We start from the raw sequence: 19,461 nt of genomic DNA, 5'->3' as shown, positions 1-19,461 counted from the left end.
GAAATGGTCTAATTAGACAATTCTAGCTAATCATTTTTTTTAACATCTTTATTGGAGTATAATTGCTTTACAGTGGCGTGTTAGTTTCTGCTTTATGACAAAGTGAATCAGTTATACATAAACATATATCCCCATATCTCTTCCCTCTTGCGTCTCCCTCCCACCCTCCCTGTCCCACCCCTCTAGGTGGTCACAGAGCACCAAGCTGATCTCCCTGTGCTATGTGGCTGCTTCCCACTAGCTATCTATTTTACATTTGGTGGTGTGTATATGTCCATGCCACTCTCTCATTTTGTCCCAGCTTACCCTTCCCCCTCCCCATATGCTCAAGTCCATTCTCTAGTAGGTATCATTTTTAATTTTAGCTACCTAGAGCTGTATCCCCTTACTAATTCTGTGACCTGGCTGGGCCAGTTCCCTGTACATTCTCTCTCTCCCTCCCTCCTCCCTCTCCTCTGTTTTCCCCTGCTGTTGTTTGCTTAGTCTCAAGTCTCCAATAGTGTCATTTCCTGCTGGCTTCTCCAGCTGTGAGTCACTCCCTTCCCTCCCCTCCCCCTACTCCCCAGCTGTCTCAATGGGCAACATCAAACTGCTGATTTTAACACATTTGGTTAGCATTTAGCTGGGGCCAGGAACTCTGGGTTAACTTCTAAAATGTGTTTATGATGCAAAGATGTATTTTGTTCTTAATTAAGCCTTTCACTAAGGGGAAGAATAAAAGGGCCTAGAGGTTTGAGATTTTAAATAGCTGGTATCCCAGAAAAGGGCAAAAAACAGTCAAATAAGTAATACAAGAATTCAAAGGAACCGGAAGTCCACATCTCTGTTTCTCATGAGCTGGGGGCTCACATTGTCTTGCCTTCACTCAGGCTAGGCTGTCTACCGGGAAAGCAGCAGAAATACCTGTTAGGCAGGGACCCCTGAAGTGGACAACACAAGAAACTCCTTTTGTGAAGGCACTGATTTTCAAGTGTTCCAGTATCCTGGAGGTATGTTGTCATTTTTGAAGCATTCACTACATGCAAAGGCAAGAAAGAGACCCTTTGTTTGCTCTATTTAAGGAGGAAAATTGAGATGCAGCTGGGAGAGGCAGGAACCACGCAGTCAGCAAGATAGCAAGGAGAATTTATATTACATGGCAGCTTGCGAATGCGTTTGCTTTAAGACAGACGCAGTGCTGCTATAAGCAAGGCAGGATGTAAATGATTTTTTAAAATACAAGTGTTAGCTCAGATTTTGACTCGAGATGGTGGCCCATGGACCTTGGTATTCAGTAAAAGTATTCTGAATGAATGGGGAAGGCTCCAGTGCAAAGCCTGATACAGAGTAAGCCTTCAATACAGTTCGCTGACTTTCTTGCTTGCTATTTTAAAGAACCCATCTGACCATACTCCCTACTCACCTTCCTTGTTATAATCATCCTTCAACCTCCTTAACCTTGACCATCTCTCAAGGTCCTTCTGCTCATTCATAGAGGATTTGTGCTATCTTCCTCTTCACCCCTACTTCTGTTATTACTTTTGGGAAGTTTCTCATTCATGTGGCTGATTTATCAATCCAGTCCTCTGGCTGATCAGTTAGATGAACTGTTCCTGCTTCTAGCTGAGGCCAACCTCTCCTCTCTACCCAGCACTGGATCCTTCCTCCATCTGCTCATGGAAATGACTCTTAAAACGATCTCTTCTTTTCTGCATTCAAACTGTGTCCACTCACCACTGGATTATTCCTATCGGCTGGTATATTTCTCATCTTAATTACATCAGACATAATATTAAAATAAATATTTTTCATTCTAAAATAAGGTCTCTGTCTTGATTTAACACTTCCCTTAGCTATCACCCCATTTCTCTGCTCCCCTTTATAGCAAAATGCCGCATTTACGTCTTTATGTCCTCACTTCTCTGGGTCTTTGTAGCCATTCCAATCAGGCTTTCATCCCCTCTACTTCATTAATTACTAATGCTGATGTTTCCAAGGTTACCGAGAATCTCCATGTTGCCAGACACTCTGATGACTTCTCTCTCTCTGCTGGAACTGGTAGTTCTTGCTGAACTTCTTAGAAAAATTGGACATAGTTTATTATGCCCTTATCTTTGCAGTATTTCCTTCACTTAGAAACAGAATCGCCATATTCACTGGTTTTCCTGCTCAGTCACCTTTGCTGGCTCCTCCTTCATTCCCCCTCCCCAGGTTTATTGAGATATAATTGACAAATAACATTGTGCAAACTTAGGGGGTACAATGTAATGATTTGATATATGTATATATTGCAAACATGGTTAATTAACACATCCACCACCTCACACAGTTACCACTTTCTGTGTGTGGTTAGTATATTTAAGATCTACTCTCTTAGCAAAGGTCAAGTATATAATACGGTATTGTTAACTATAGTCATGGTGCTATATATTAGATTCCCAGAACGTATTCATCTTATAACTGTAAGTTTGTATCTTTTGACCAACTTCTCCCCATTTCTTCCACCCTTGAGCTCTGGGCAGTCGCCAATCTATCTGTTTCTATGAATTTGACATTTTTAGATTCCACGTATAAGTGAGATCATGCAGTATTTGTCTTTCTCAGTGTCTGACATTTCATTTAGCATAATGCCCTCAAGATTCATCCATGTTGTTGCAAATGGCAGGATTTTCTTCTTGTTTATGGCAGAATAATATTCCGTTGTATATACAGTCGGCCCTCTGATATCTGTGGGCTTCACATCCAAAGATTCAACCAATCGCAGATCTAAATATTTGAAAAAAAATTCCAGAAAGTTCCAAAAAGAAAAACTTGAATTTTCCAGCAGCTACTTACATACCATTAACATTGTATTTATGACTTTTTACAGAGCATTTACATTGTGTTAGGTATTATAAGTAATCTAGAGATGCTTTAAAGTATACAGGAGGATGTGTGTAGGTTATTTGTAAATACTATACCATTTTATATAAGGAACTTGAGCATTCTCAAATTTGGGTATTTGCGGGAGTCCTGGAACCAAACCCCGACAGATACTAAGTGATGACTGTATCTTCCTTCATTTTTTGAACTTTGAATGTTAGCATGCCTTGCGGTTCAGTTCCTGACTCTCATATTTCTCTGTTTACACTGACTCCTCAGCTGATCTCATCTAAACTCTTCACTGATCACTACACTCCTACATACAGCAGCCTAATGACAACTCCACCAAATGCATCTGAAACAAACCATAGCCAAACAGCATCTTTGGTTTTCTTCTACCCTAACATCTGGGCATATGTACCTACACACAAACACCTCCTGTGTTGTTTCCTCATTTAGGAGATGGCACCGTATTCCCTCAGTTGCCCAGGCCAACAACCATGGGCATGTTTAATTCCTCTCTCTCCTTTACAAACCGTATCCTTACGCTTTGTCAGTAAATCCCGTTAGATCTAGCTTCGAAGCATATCCTGAATCTGACCTCCTCTAGCCATCACCACTGCTAGCATCCTATTAATGGCCACCATCATTTCTCTCCTAGACTATTGCTCTAATTTCCTCAATGGTCTTCCCTTTCTTACCTTTTCCTCACTACTGCTTATTCTCCACATCATAGATTTTGTAGAAATGAAATCACTTTGTGCCCCTGTGGGGATTGCCATAATCACTCCAGGTAAATATTTCAATTTAGTTGAAAGAGAAAAGTATCACATTTAATAAAAACTTACATTGAACTTTCCATCCGTTTTTCCTTTTCATAAGTCTGCACATCTATGCACATGCTGTCTCTGAAGCCTAGATAGATCTTCCCACTGCCACACCCACCCAAACTTCACTTTCAGATCCCTGGCAAGAAATACCTCCTTTTCCAAGTCTAACATGATTCTCCCAAGCAGCGTTAGTTGCTGGATCATTTGTGTCTCACTGTATGTGGTTTTCCCCTCTTCATGGCCTCTGCCTCACTATTTTTCAATTCTTTTTATCTGTCAGTTTTCTTCCATTAGACTCTTAGCTCCTCATATCCCCGTAGTTTAACATGGTGCTTGGCACATAGTAGGATACAGTATGCGTGTGAAGAATAATTACCAATTTGGCGTACAGAATTTCTACCTCAGTTGTAGGAAGAATATGATCAGTCAGCAGGATACTGAATCTTTTCCTAAAAATAAGAACAAAAACCGTCCATTTAGGACCAGTCACTAAGAGTGCCAAAGGTTGTTGTCTCTTCATTAATGGAATCAGTCAGAAGAATGTGCAAGGAAAAAAAATACCCGTGAGGTCTAATCAAAAAGACTGTAAGTGGATTTACCTAAGGAGAAAATCCTAAGGTTAGTCATATATACCTTGGTTATAAAGAAATAGCTATAACTTTTCCAGCCTTTGAAAATAAAGGATATGAATCTGTTTGCTGACTTTTAACAGATACTTTCTTATATTCTGTGGCTTCATTAATAACTTCTATCTTGGTTTGGGGTAAAAGTAAACAAAAAAACAAAAACCGTATGTTTGAAACAACCTTTCATTTCAAAATTATTGCTAAACTATAGACTTATTTTCCATTCATTTTAAAAAAACAATGTCTGCTATGTCTAGTAAATAATATTTTAATCTTTTCTGCAGAAGTACGAGTGGTGTGCACACTAAGGGGTGATTCTGTAGGAATAGACTTTTAAATTCAATTCAGCACTTTTATTGAGAATGGAGAAGCTTAAAAATTAAGCCAGCAGGCATCCAAAGCCTCAGAGAACACTACTGGATGCATTCTTAATTAAAGCCAATAAAGTGTGTTTTTAGGGAAAGCTTTCCCACCGAAAGCTCAGTGGCAAAACTCAGAAGAAGGAAACAAATTAAATTCTCTATATTAACTGCTTGGCACACTGCTTCTCATGAGTTGTTTAGCCCAACATGGTAGTTGACAAAATTTCACTCTCAAAACTCCAAATAACCCTGAGATAAACTACCAACTACTTGCATATTTTCCCCTAATACCCAACAGTCCATACTAATTTCAAATCTTCCTAGGATACTAGAAAAAAAAAAAGAGAATGCTGGAGTATGATGAGTTGAATGATGGATGAAGCCTCAAAAATCTTGGATTTTGTTTCCATCACTAGTTTTTTTTTCTTTTCTTAAAAAAACTCAGTAGGCATATTTATGTTATGACTTGGAGTATTTGTTGACATGCTGTATGACACCCATGCAAGTAAACAGGTACTGTTCAGAGGAGGTGGAGCTTCTGGGAGGTGTTGAGTACTGTATTTCAAATATGATGTAATGAGTAGCATTTTAGACTTTTTTGAAGACATGTTAATGGTGTACACAATGTGGTAAACTGGTTACCAGATGAATAAATTAATCTGAGCATTTCTTTTCCTCAGCTGTGCAATGGAAGTATTTTCAACTCATAAAACATAAATATACCTAACGTTTTAAATGTAAAATCTTATAGGCCATTGTGTGATTATTCAGAATATTTTAGAATATTTTAAGTGTAAAAGGTATTAAGAAATAGATTGAAATGACATTCATTAGAATGTGAGTTGCTGAGGCCATGTGCTTTATCTCATCCTTCCACAGATTCATTCAGTTTTTCTTCCAGCAACTGATTTTTTTAAATCTTCTTTCTTTTTTTTTTTTTTTTTTTTTGCGGTACGCAGGCCTCCCACTGTTGTGGCCTCCCCCATTGCGGAGCACAGGCTCCAGACGCACAGGCTCAGCGGCCATGGCTCATGGGCCCAGCCACTCCACGGCATGTGGGATCTCCCTGGACCGGGACACGAACCCACGTCCCCTGCATCAGCAGGCGGACTCTCAACCACTGCACCACCCGGGAACCCCTAAAATCTTATTTCTTAATTCCCAACACCTTGTGCAGAGTCTTGCGTGTAATAGGTACTCTTCTGTCTTGTTGAACATATGAATGAATGAACAATTACTAGTCACTCATCAAGACTTGTTTTCCTCTTAAAAGGCTTCCTAAACTTCCTTTAGGAGGAGGTATATTGAGAAAATTATTTTAATATGCCTCTGCTCCTATCATAGTACTTTCCACTTCAGTGACACTAAATAAATATTTATTGGGGGCAAAACTCAAAACTATAAGATATGAGGAATATTTAGAGAAGAGAAAGCTCAGGTTCAACAACATGGAGGTCTTCAAATACCTAAAATCCCGCTACATTTGGGAGGAAGGTTAGACTTACTTTTATATGGTTGGACGTGTTTTAATGAGGACCAATTGTTACCAAACCAAACTTGGGTCCACTTGCCCATGTGCAGTAAAGCCAGTCTACTGACACTGGGTTGTGGTGAAGGAAAGTGCAGCACTTATTGCAGGAGCCAAACAAGGAGTCCAGGTAGCTAGTGCTTAAAAGGCCTGAACTCCCCGAAGGCTTTCGGGGAAAGGTTTTTAAAGACAGGGTGAGAGAGAGGGGTTGTTAGGTATATGATCAGCTCTTGGACATTCTTCTGAATGGTTGGTTGAGAGGTATTTGGGAGTCAACATCATCAACCTTCTGGTTCCAACCAGTCTGGAGTTTACATGCTTATGGGCAGCATACAATTAACTTCTTCCACCTGGTGGGGGTATAGTATCTGGAAAACAGCTCAACAGACATGGCCCAGGATATTATCTACAGCCCTTGAGGAGGAACTAAAGGTCCTTGACTTTGTTTAATGGCTAAACTATTATTATTTTGTCTTGCTTGACTCTTTTCCTTTCTTCATTTTCTCACTTCTCTGATTAAATTTACTCTTTCTAACTGAAGGAAGGCCTAGGAGGCTAAACGTTTTCTATAGACAAGCAGGCAGAGGACATGGGTTGGGAGGTCTGTTCCGGGAAGGCCCCATAGGGTCCTGCTTGGTTACACAATGAGTGAAATCTCAGGGAGATTTTAGTTTATGATCTAAGGATGTCCTAAACTGCTTTGTGATACATCCATTTCTACTTACTTGGAAGAACCTAACAACAGTGGAATAACGTTTCAAGCAAGCTGAGGAGAGCATTTCAGCCCCAGATGGGTGTTTGAAGTGGATGACTTGTAAGGTCCCTTCTAACACTAGAATTCTTTGGTTGAATGGATGAAGCACAATGTGATCCCCCAACTAAGACTCCACTTGAGTAAAAGCACCAGATGCCTTAAAACTGTAAGTCTTCCCATAGCCTTTCTGGAAAACAATTTTCTATCTATCTTCCCAAAGATCAGGTAAATGCAAAACTAGGGAGAAATATTACTTGGAAAAGCACTAACCTTCCCTGATTTCTTCCAGTAGTTTATGGAAACACTTTTAGGTCTGTCATGCTTTTCATCAGCTCCATGTAAGCGTTTAGTTCCTACTGCTCCAAAAAATTTTGTTTGCATGTGGGGGTGAGGGGTAGGGATGGTCTTAGGGGTTCCTAAGAGTGCCCCCTTAGATCTTTAAGGGGGAAATTTGTAAAATTCAGTTTATGTTAGTCTTTCTGGCTCTATAAATGTGTATAAATATGAGACTAAGAGCTGGTGTTTTATTTCCTTGATGAAAGAGTTTTCCAGATACGTCTTTTTAAGCTCATGCATATTGAATGGGCATTAAATAAAAATAATTAGCTTCTATATGAATAGAGAACTCAGTCTTCTAAGCATATCAATCTAATTATGTTTTGAAGAATTTCACGTGAGTTTGGGGTTAATTATTAACCAGCAGTATAGGTCAACTCTTAATGTTTAAACTGTTATTAGTTTACACATGATTATAAGCACAAAAATGTTTTTTCCTCTGAAAGGTAATACTAAAGAAGAAGTAACATTATTATTTATAAAATTCCATTTAAGCTCAATTTCCACATTAAATTGCCACTGAAGAATTTAAATCGACTGCATTTATGTTTATTGCACAGCATAAAGCATGTAAACAGAATAATACTATGTGCTTCAAAGTAAGTACCTACTAATATAATAAGTACCTGAAGAAATACCTAATTAGTTTTTATGAACTCGTAATGGTACATGTGGTATTTCATTATTTTATTGCTTAAATAATCAATTATTCTTTTACCCTTAAAATGGAAAAAAGGGACATTGATGCAATTTCAGTGGAGGTTGTTCAAAATTCTAACTAAATTATTGATATAATGAAATCAATGAATAAAATGTCATAAAATTAGAGAGAGCTAAGGGAGCCAAGAAAAAGCAAATATAAAAGACTCTCCTGGAATTCATCCAAAAGGCAGAAAATTAAGAAAATTCACACTTCTCAATGCAATAGGGAGAAAAAGAACTGCATGAGGTCCTGTGGTTCTGAGTAAATGTTACATTGCATATGGTTTCAATAAATATACTGAAGACACTTGATAAAATTTTAGTAATCAAAAATACATATGAACAATAGGAAATTTATTGATAGAAATCTCATATTTTTCATTAGATTACACATCATTTATTACTTGTTTTTTATTTAAAATTAATTAATTTGCTTATTCTAATTTTTTTTGGCTGTGTTGGGTCTTCATTGCTGTGTGCAGGCTTTCTCTAGTTGTGGTGAGCGGGGGCTACTTTTCATTGCGATGCATGGACTTCTCATTGCGGTGGCTTCTCTTGTTGCGGCGCATGGGCCCTAGGTGCACAGGCTTCAGGAGTTGTGGCACGAGAGCTTAGTAGTTGTGGCTCACGGTCTTAGTTGCTCCGTGGCATGCGGGATCTTTCCGGACCAGGGATCGAACCCGTGTCCCCTGCATTGGCAGGCGGATTCTTAACCACTGCGTCACCAGGGAAGTCCCATTACTTGTTTTTTAAAAAGTCATATTTTTGTCTTTATAACAACAAATTAAAGATATGGTGGAAAAAAATCCACGAGAGATTTGTTTCTAGTTATGATGGAGTAACTTGATGATCATTGCTATCACTGAGGACAATGAATAATGCTGAATTTTTAAAAATCTGATTAAAGACATGAGAGAGCTGTTAAAGTAAGCAGGTCAACAGGGGCCAAGATTGTTGGAGAAGGGTGACTGCAGACAAGTGAGCTGAACTTCTTTAGTGACATTAATCCTGGAGGCATTTGCTGATTGTGGGTATAGGGCAAAAGGCTGTAAGAATCCATGGTTTTCCTAGGCAAAGGGGCTGTGTTGAAGGACAAAGTAACCAGCAGAGATTTGGGAGGTCTTATGGGGCTGGAGAGACATAATTGGAGACTTTGGGGGCCAAGATCCCAGTGAGAAGGGTGGTATGGAGAACAGAGCCTGATTTCCTTTTCAAGATGCTTGTTGAATTCTGAAGCTGCAAGGAACAGGAGGCCACAGAACCAAGCAGAAGGTCTCTGAAGAGCCAGCCAGGGTATTTCACCAGCCTCAAGGTACTGATGTGGATAGATTCAGGACTCACCAGGTGCACCAGTCTCAAGTATGAAACCCTGGAGGCTTACACCCAGGAGCAGAGGTGGACTAGAGGTAAATGGAAACTTACCAGATTGTTGCCCAGTTATGATCCAGTTCAGTCTCAGAGGAAAGGGTGTACCTTTTCTGAAGGAAAATAGTATTGAGACTGTATATATTTTTTACAGATGATACCTGACATTCAGTAAAACGTTACTAGGCATGCCAAAATACAAGGCTATAACTTAAAGTATAAGATTAAAAAAAAAGAATTTAACAGGTGATTCAGATATTGGAGTTAGCATAATAAGAGCTTTAAAATAACTGTAACTAATATGCCCCCCAAATAGAGGGAAATATAAGTGAAATACATAAGGACAAGAGGATCTCACGAGAGTACTGGAATATACAAAAAAGAATTAAATAGACATTTTTGAATTGAAAAATACAATAACTTAAATTTAAAAAGTCAGTAAGAGATGTTTTAAACAAAAGGCTGGACACAAGAGAAGACAGGAATAGTGAAGGTAGCACAATAGAAACCAAACTGAAGCTCAGGAGGAAGAAAGCAGAAAATACAGGGAAAAAGCATAAGAGACATGTTCCAGTGAAAGAAAATTTCCATACATTAAATAGAAATCCCAGAAGGAGAAGATAGAAATAATGGGGCAGGAGAATGTTTGAAGAGTTGAAGAACATTGGAAGGAAGGAAAATTACAGTCCAATTTCTCTCTCAAAAGCTTAAGCTGAAGAGTTATGATTTGTGTTCTTTTCTGTATTCATGTTTCCCTTAAACAAAAAATGTTAAAAGGCCAAATACATGTCTTATTAAAACAAAATTTGAAGTTCTTGCCATACTAGCACTTAACAGAAGAACTGAAGCAGAGTGGCAAAGGTTTTTAGTTTTTTATTTTCTGACTTAAAAATTGTTTAAAATTTTACAATATAAAAACTATATAGTAGAAAATGAAAACCTCTAAGATCCCATTATGTATATTTGTATGCATTTATATTTTTTCCAACAAGAATAGAATCAAATTATACATAATATTGTATAATTTATATATTTTGAGTTAAAAGTGTATGATGGATATCTGGTTATGCAATTACTTCATTTTTACTAATGGATACATAATATTCCATGACTTATTTTTTAACAATTTGGGTTGAAAATATTTTTCAAAAAATATTTCTTCTTATGAAAAAAATTGCTGTTCCCTCAAGGGAGGTGATCAATATTTCCATCTTAGTGGTTCTTTTTACTTCCTCATAAATGTAATTTGTGAGTAGTTTTCTCTTGGTAGTAATAGCACACTTGATTTTTCATCCATTCAAGTATATTGATGGTTTCCTTCTATATACCAGGCACTGTGCTAGATAGTGAAAGTAAGAGTAAACAAAACACACATATTTGCTGCCCTCAGGGAATTTAGTGTCAAATGGGAACACATACATTGGACATGCCCCAGTGATGTACAGCAAGGTCTAGAGGGAGGAGCGGGTGATGTCAGGAAGGTGTTCCCCAAAGAAGACTCAGAGTATAAGTTTCCAAGTGAATAGGGAAAGGGGAGAGGTCTGTGTATGTGAGGAGAGATGATTAGGTTCAACAAAGGCTATTTTACATAATCTCAAAGGCTCATACAGTAAAATTTCAAAAGGAAAATTTTTTTCTAGAAATTTAAGGTGCCAATGTACATCTGTTGTGTGTCCATAGAAAGTTTATTGACTATAGAAACTGGTGAACAGTTTATATGTAATATGGATATAAATTTGATTCAGATAAACATATTCATTTTTTTTCAAAGAATTTTGGAACAGTCATTGATCAAAAGTCATAAGAACATGGGGACCTAAATTAAAATTTTATTTAAAGGTCTGATTTAAAACAGCCTGTTGTGAGAAGAAAATTTCCAAATATCCCCTTATTTAAAAATACAAAATACTGTAGTCTATGAGGAAAATGAACGTGAGAAACGACACTTATGAATCAAGGGTTGTGCTCTACATCCCTTGTTCTTGGGCACAGTTTGGATGATTGTGGCGCCTGACCCTGGACCGCACAGTGTGAGAGTGCTGTCACTGAGGCCACACTGTGCCAGTTCCCTGAGATCTGGCGAAGAGCCACAGTAGAGCTCAATGCAGCAAGAATCCACAGGACCCAGAACTAGGATAAGGGCGTGACAACACAACTCATATAACTGAACAATCTCGAATGTTTTCTTGTTTTTTCCCCAGAGGGACAACTTGAATAGTGAAATTCTTGCAACTGAAATGCTTTCGCTTAGAGGTTGGAGAGACACTAGTACTATTAACCTTAAGGTCAAACAAGCATGCAGAACGGTGCTCCTGAAAGTGCTTGAACGGTTCAATTTAGAAAGCGATCACAGTAATGTAATTGCTCCATCACTTCCTATTTTTTAAATTTCAGGGCAGGGAATGAGAGAGGAAAATATGGGTAGAAAGAGATCAGCAATAAGATAATACTGCTAAGTAACAAGAGAATTTGTGTATGAGACCTGTGACATGCATTCTTCCATCATTTATGTATCCCCTGAAGCCAATGAGATTTTAAATAGAGAATTCAGTGTGTGTTTGACAATGTATTTGGTACTTCCTATAAATTAGATAGTGGAGAATTCTACAATAAGTTAGTACTGCATTTGTTGCCGCTAATTTTTTCAAAGGTAACTAGCTTGGTTATGCTTAATTTATTTTATTCTTTAGTCTGCGGGTATAGTGGATTATATTAATTGATTTTCAAATGTTAAACCAACCTTGCATTCCTGGAATAAATCCCACTTGGTCATAATGTCCTTTTTATATATCACTAGATTTGATTTGTTAATACTTTATTAAATATTTTTCGTCTATTTTCATGAGGGATATTGGTCTATAGTTTTCTTGTAACTATGTGTGATTTTTTTTTTTTGTTTTTTTTGCGGTACGCCGTCCTCTCACTGCTGTGGCTTCTCCCCTTGCGGAGCACAGGCTACGGATGCGCAGGCTCAGTGGCCATGGCTCATGGGCCCAGCCGCTCCGCGGCACGTGGGATCCTTCCGGACCAGAGCACAAACCCGTGTCCCCTGCATCGGCAGGCGGACTCTCAACCACTGCGCCACCGGGGAAGCCCTCTTGTAACTATGTTTTAAGTGTAATGCTGGTCTCATAAACTAACTGGGAAGTGTTTGCTCCTCTTTTTTTTTTTTTTTTTTTTTAATACGGACTCGGCATTATTTCCTCGTATTTTTTTTCTTGAGGAATAAACAATTTTATTGGTCTCAGACCAGCAGTCCCTGGGTCTTGAGGACCTCTGTGTATTTGTCAGTTTTTCTCCATGTTCTTTTCCACCTGTTTCCTTAACCTCATGAGCTGCTTTTTCTTCCTGTAATGGATCTTGACATTCTTTCTCTTCTTCTCCAGCACGGCTGTTACTGCCTGGTACTTCCAGCCAATCCATGTGCCTGACTCCCTAGGAAGGCAAACTGGTGGGGGTACGGTGGGGTGCAGAAATAAAGTGGTAAGGAAATGAAGCCAGGGTGCCTAGGGTAGGGGTGTTGACAAGTTGTCCTAGAGGATCCCAGAAATGTAGTAATCCAACTTTTCTTAGCAAGCCTAAGCTCAAAAGACACAGTTACCCCTGTAAAGGCTCCCTCCTCTTCCTGGCATGTTATTTCTTCTTTAAATGTTTGATATACTTTATTGGTGAAGCCATTTGACTTGGAGTTTTTTGTGTTGCAGTTTTTAAGTATGAATTCAATTTCTTTAATACACCCAGGACTATTCAGATGATCTATTTTTTCTTCATTGAGCTTTAGTTAGTTTATGTCTTTCAAGGAATTTGCCCATTTCATCTAAATTATTAAATTTATGCACATAGAGCTATTTGTAATATTTTCTTATCCTTTTAACATCTGTAGGGGGTCTTTGTAATGTCTCCTCTTTTATTCCTAATATCATTAATTTGTGTCTTTATTTCTGGCTGGAAGTGTATCAATTTTACTAATTTTTTTCAAAAGCCAGCTTTTGGCTTTATTGATTATTATAATTTTCCCTTTCCAATTCATTAATTTCTACTCTGTTGTTATTTACTTTTGTGTACTTGCTCTGGGCTTAGTTTTTTTGCAATTTTCTAGTTTCTTAAGGAGAAATCTTAAATAACTGGTTTGAGATCTTTACTAATGGAAGTATTTAATACATTAAGTCCCCTGCATACGAACGAGCTCTGTTCTGAGAGCACATTTGTAAGTCCAATTTGTTCTTAAGTCCAACAAAGTTAGCCTAGATACCCAACAACCATAATCAGCTATACAGTACCAGCTACATCACTGCTGCTTTTACGCTTGGTTCTGGACATCATGGGCTTGAAATAAAGACACTGTACTACTGTATTCTATACAGTACTGTACAGTAAATTACACAAAAGCGCAACCACTTGTAGAGGATGCACACGTGACAATGTATTGCTGACACGTGAACTAACTTATGTGATTGGACATGCCAATGCATGTTCACATCTTTGAAAGTTCACAACTTGAAGGTTTGTATGTAGGGGACTTACTGTTTTATAAATTTCACTTGAAGCACTGTTTTAACTGTATCCCACAAATTTTTATGTTCTATTTTACTTTTCATTCAATTAAAAAGATTCTCTAAGTTCCCTCGTAACTTTGTTTCTGTTAGAAGTGGGTTGTTTAATTTTCGATTATTTGGGGATTTTCCAGACATCTTTCTGTTATTGATTCCTAGTTTAATTCCATTATAGTCAGAGAACCTATTTGTAAGATTTCAATTCTCTCAAATATGTTAAGGTTTTAGGACCAGAATATAGTCTATTTTGGTGAAAGTTTCATGGAGACTTGAAAATAATGTATATTCTGCTGTTATTGGTAGTGTTCTATAAATGTCAATTACATCAGATTAGTTGATAATCTTGTTCAGGTCTTCTATATCCTTACTGATTTTCTGTCAACTTGTTCTATTGATTGCCGAGAAAGGAATGCTGAAGTCTCCAAACAAAATTGTGGAGTTTTCTGTTTCTCTCCTGTCAGTTTTTGCTTCATGTATTTTGAAGCTCTACTGATAGGTGCAGAGATGTTTAGTTACGTTTTCTTGGAGAATTGACCCTTTTATCATTTGTACTGTACCTCTTTATCCCTGGTAATGTTTCTTGTCCTGGAGAATGTTAATTGTTTTTGTGATTGTTGATGTTTTTAGGAGGTTATCAACCTGTTCATTTTCACATCATAGGTTTTCTTTCACCTTCTGTGGATAGTGTTTCCAATCTCATTTCTTTGCTGTGCTGCTTTGTTTCTGTCCCGCACCTGTGCCTCTCAGATGTTCTGTGATCTGAGTTGTGGTTGGAATCTTAGGTATATTCCTGAAACCTCAACTCTACTGCTTGGGTCTCTCACACGTGCAGACTCAGCGGTGAGGCTGATACTTATCTTCAGAGTAAGAGTTATCCCCTACCTTAGCTATCTCCTGTCTCAAATTCCCCCCACCTTCTCCAACCTACCAAGCCCTTTACCCCATTCCTCTGGTCAGAAATAGGATGTTTATATTGACATTTTAGCTACCTGAATTACAGCTCAGTCACTGTGTAGTTTCCTTCCCTAAGTTCTCTCTTTCCTCTACCATCCACCATCTTTTATTTACTTTTCAGAGTCCTCAGGTAGCCGTTTTCTGTATTTTGTTAAGTAGTTTTACTTGTAATGAGAGGTAATATAAGCTGTAGTGGAATTTTTCCTACCATGCTGGAAGAGAAATCTCTGCTCTCTTTTGAAAAGTATCTGAGGCAGGCTGAAAATGCTTTCTTGTTATGGAATCATCAAGAATATGGTGAAACCTTCCTGAGTTGGGGAGGATCGAGAAAAATTATGGTCACAGGGGCTGTGGAAAGCTGTAAGCGCAAGGGAATATAAAAGATTCAGGCAGAGCTTTGCCTGTAACTGTTTTTCCTTCTTTTTTTCCCCCCTGCTCCAAAGAAATTTACTGATTTTTGCCTGTGAAACTATTTGAAGAAACTCTGAGCTCCATATGTTCACAGAGGATATAAATCTATTGTTCTAAAAAGTCTGTTGCCCAAATTTGGAATTGTTCATTCAATTGTTATATTGCCCCTTCAGGACCACTCTTTCCTTCTTAGGGTGGGAATTGATTTTTCTTCTCTTACTTTGTCATGTGAGAGTACTAAGTATATTACAACAGCAGAATTTTCACACATTATTTAAAAACCTGTTCACAATGTGAGAAGGTCTTGCGCAGGCTTGTCTATACCAATGTGTAAAAACCTCCAGCTGCCTCTGAAATTGTGACGACAAGCTCTGTTCCTCATTAAGTGCACAGATTAATGTCTGAGGAAAGCGAACGCTTTCTACAGATGTTTTCCAAAATTTGAAGTTTTCTGTATTTAAAGTGACATCACCCTAACCTCTAAGTTTATGCATGCAAATTATTGGATCTTTCCTACCCATAATTATAATAGTTGCTTACAAAAAATCCATCTAAGCATTTAAAATTAGTCAGGACTTAGTAGAAATTTTTGATTTATATAAGTTAATGCTTTTTGAATAAGCAAATCTAAATAGTTATACTCAAAACATTTATTTGCATAAATCCTGCATACATCAAAATTAGGATGACAATTTAAAGGCTGGTTTTGGAATTGAAACACTAACTGATCTATACTTTCAGATTTAGCTTTGCCATGTTTGAGCCTATGTTTTATTTGGTCCCTACCCCCGAACTTCCTTTGATTCTCAACTTTCAAATAGTAAGCTATTCAAACCCTTTTTTTTTTTCTGTCAGTGAAATAAATTGTTCAAAAAGGAAAATTCAAAAATAAAGTATGATGGCATTTCCATAGCATTGTTCATGAAACGGGCTTGTGCAAATATGGTACAGACTGGACTCCCCAGAAAGAAGGATTAGAAGGGGCATGGGTCTCCTGTCCTCTCAAAATGGTATATCTGGGCACAGCTGGCCACGTTCTTGGAATAGGATCTAGGAGGGGACCTACCCCCTTACTGTACATTTTTATGGAGCAAGTGTGAGAGCTGCCTTGCCACTGGAGACATAGGTTGAGGTAGACTGCCAAATAGTCTGAGCTTTAGAGCCAGTTGTTTATAGGATTTATTGGAGACCTTGGGGGAAGGTGAGGTCATGTCCAGCCTCTGCTTCTAGGGGAAAGGCAGCCCCCAGGCCCAGCTAGCTGATTGTCAGGCAACTCAGAGAGAGCTCTAGGGGGCTTTAGACATTCCTGCTTATCCTTACATATCTATTTTTAATATACTTTCAATTTTTAGATAATTTTACATTTACAGAAAAGTTTCAAACATAGCTGCTTTAGACTGAATGTTTGTGACAACCCAACGTTTATATGTTAAAATCTAATCCCTAATGTAATGGTATTTGGAGGTGGGGCCTTTGGGAAGGGATGGTAATTTTGTTATAGTAGCCTGAACAGACTAAGACAATAGTCATTCTTCACTCAGTTTTCCATAATTGTAACATTACTTTGGTACATTTATCAAAACTAAGAAATTAATTACTATTGACAGAACTTCAGAATTTATTGACTTTGTCATTTTTTCCACTACTGTCTTGTTTCTGTTCCAGGATACCATATTGCATTTCATCCGTATCCAGTTTTTAGATGGAACGATGAACATTATAACCTTCTGTCACTGATAATTTTCTGATCGTAATCCTCTGGATACAGTCATAAGCAAATTGTATGTAAAAGCTAACCGATTGGAAAATTCAGTCAGGAGTCAGGGACACTTCTCTTTAAAGATTTATCCAGTCCAGGTGCCAGGTCTTGATCAGAATGATTGGAGGTTGGGGACATATCTTTATTCAACCCATTGTACTTAGCGCAGTGCCTTGTACCCCAGAGATATGCAGACCTTGTTACAAAATTAATGAACAGATGAGTGTCACTCGCTGAAGCTTACTCATCCTGACCTAGCCTAATGTTTCACCATATCAGTGCCAGTTTATTTTTAGAATTCAGATGGTGTCCTGGTGAATCTTTAGTTTCACAACAGTATAAAAATTCTTACAGAAAAGTGGAAATTATGCTTTCCATGTTTTAAAAAAATGCTTTTTTAAAGCAAAACCAATAAGTAAAACTGTAACTTGACCCATTACTCATATATAATATAGATTCTGTTGGATATTACCATTCACCACATCTACCTCTTCCTCCTCTTCCTGTTTTTCTTTGTTTTTTTTTTTTAAAGAAAAACTAATTTATTCAGTGAGATTTTGAGAAGTTCAGTATTAAAGAAGATTGTGGCTTGTCCACTTTCATGGATGAGGTTTAGTTATAGATTTCTACAGAGTCAAATTACAAATGTGAAGAGATGAGAGATGAACTAAGCTAGGATGATCAAAAGTAGTCCTGGAATTTTTCTTTCTGATAATTAGGAATGTATATTTATAAAGGGTGTTGCTGATACTGCCCAAATACACACACACACACACACACCTCTCAAAATCAACTGCTCTGTCAACACATTTTGAAGGAAGCTCTTGTAATAAGAGTAAGAACAAGGCAATGAAGCCATCAGAAAATGTGTTTGAACAGAGAAGTCACTAGCCACGTATAACTATTTACATTTAAATTAATTTAAATGAAATAAAATTAAAATCCAGTTCCTCTGTTGCACTATCCACATGTCAAGGGCTCAAGAGTTGCATGTGGCTGGTAGCCACTATTTGGGGCGGCAAGAACATTTCCATTATCACAGAAAGTTCTATCTTCAAAGCTACTTGTATGACATTTGGCACTGTTTGAGAATTAAATTTAAGTGATTCTGAAGTTAAGGGGATCTGGTTCATTTGGTTAAGTTTAGAAGTTTTACTTTAATTCTGCTTAGGTTCAATCTGAGCAAATATCCCTAATGAATGTTAACCATTCTAACCAGTATTTTCCACTGGAGTTGTACCAGTTTCTCCTTTGGCAAGGCAAATGGACAGATTTCCAGTATAGACCTAATATTCCAGAAATAAATTTCTAACTTTATGCTCTAGTGTAATCAAATACTCTTGCCTTCCTCGGGGTTTATTCTAGTTACGTACCATGCTTCAGGAAGAGTGATAGCTCTACACTGTGGTTCTGTTCATAATCCACAGAGATTATTTTTTAAGCCCAGTTCTTTCTTTCATACTTTGCTTTTCATATTTTACTATCATTGCTATGTGTTTGGAAGGGCAGGGTGGTAGTGGGTACAAATATACATGAAAGCATTAACTTACTGCACCATGTGCGCAGAAGAGAGTTACCACAGCATGCTTAAGACTATTATCTTTAGAAAGACCTACCTGCAGAGTGGCCTTTGGCTGACAGCTGGGAACTTGGCTGTCAGAGCATTCCTGGTAGTCAACATATAACTGGTAAGGTTGGTGTATTGTGCCTAGACTATGCAAATATGACTTATGCTAAATACTTGTATTCCTTCTGGGAATCTGGAATTTTGGTATGTTCGGGGCAGAGAGTGCCTATGTGACCAGCCCCAATAAAAACCTTGGGCACAGATGCTCTTACGGGCTTCCTTGGGTAGAAACATGACAACACATGCTGCATTTTTGTTCCTGGGGGAAGAGTGTGCTTTGTATGACCCCTCATGGGAGGGAGGGAAAGAGCACAAGAAAACAGCAAAAACCTGTATGTGGATTCCTCCAGACTCTGCCTGCCTATTTTCCCCTTATGATCCAGCTGTTTATTCTTACTACTTTGATGTGATAAATCTTAGCCATGAGTACAACTATATATGAGTCCCATGAATCCTTCTAGTGAATCTCTGAATTTAGGGTAGTCTTGGGGACTCCTGACACACCATCCTTAACAGAATTCTGTTTTTATTTTTTAGAGAAATGATAGAAAGCCTTTTGTTGTGGGTTACTAAGAAGTCCCAGTGCTCAGATTGAAACAGACTTATAATTCCATCCAAACTGCAAATGTTGTCCTGAGGAGGATAGAGAAAAATAATACTTAAAATATATGTCAAGGTACCCAGCACATAGTAGGAATTTAAATATTATTACTTGTATTTTTCTTTCTCTTATTCCTCCCACCCCCACCCCATTAGAAAGCAATGTTTTTCAGTGGGTGGACATTATGACACATTTATGTTGCCTGTTTTCCT

The sequence above is a fragment of the Phocoena phocoena genome, chromosome 6 (genome assembly GCF_963924675.1).
Source record: "Phocoena phocoena chromosome 6, mPhoPho1.1, whole genome shotgun sequence".
Taxonomy (NCBI): domain Eukaryota; kingdom Metazoa; phylum Chordata; class Mammalia; order Artiodactyla; family Phocoenidae; genus Phocoena; species Phocoena phocoena.
Note: the sequence above shows the minus strand (reverse complement) of the source record.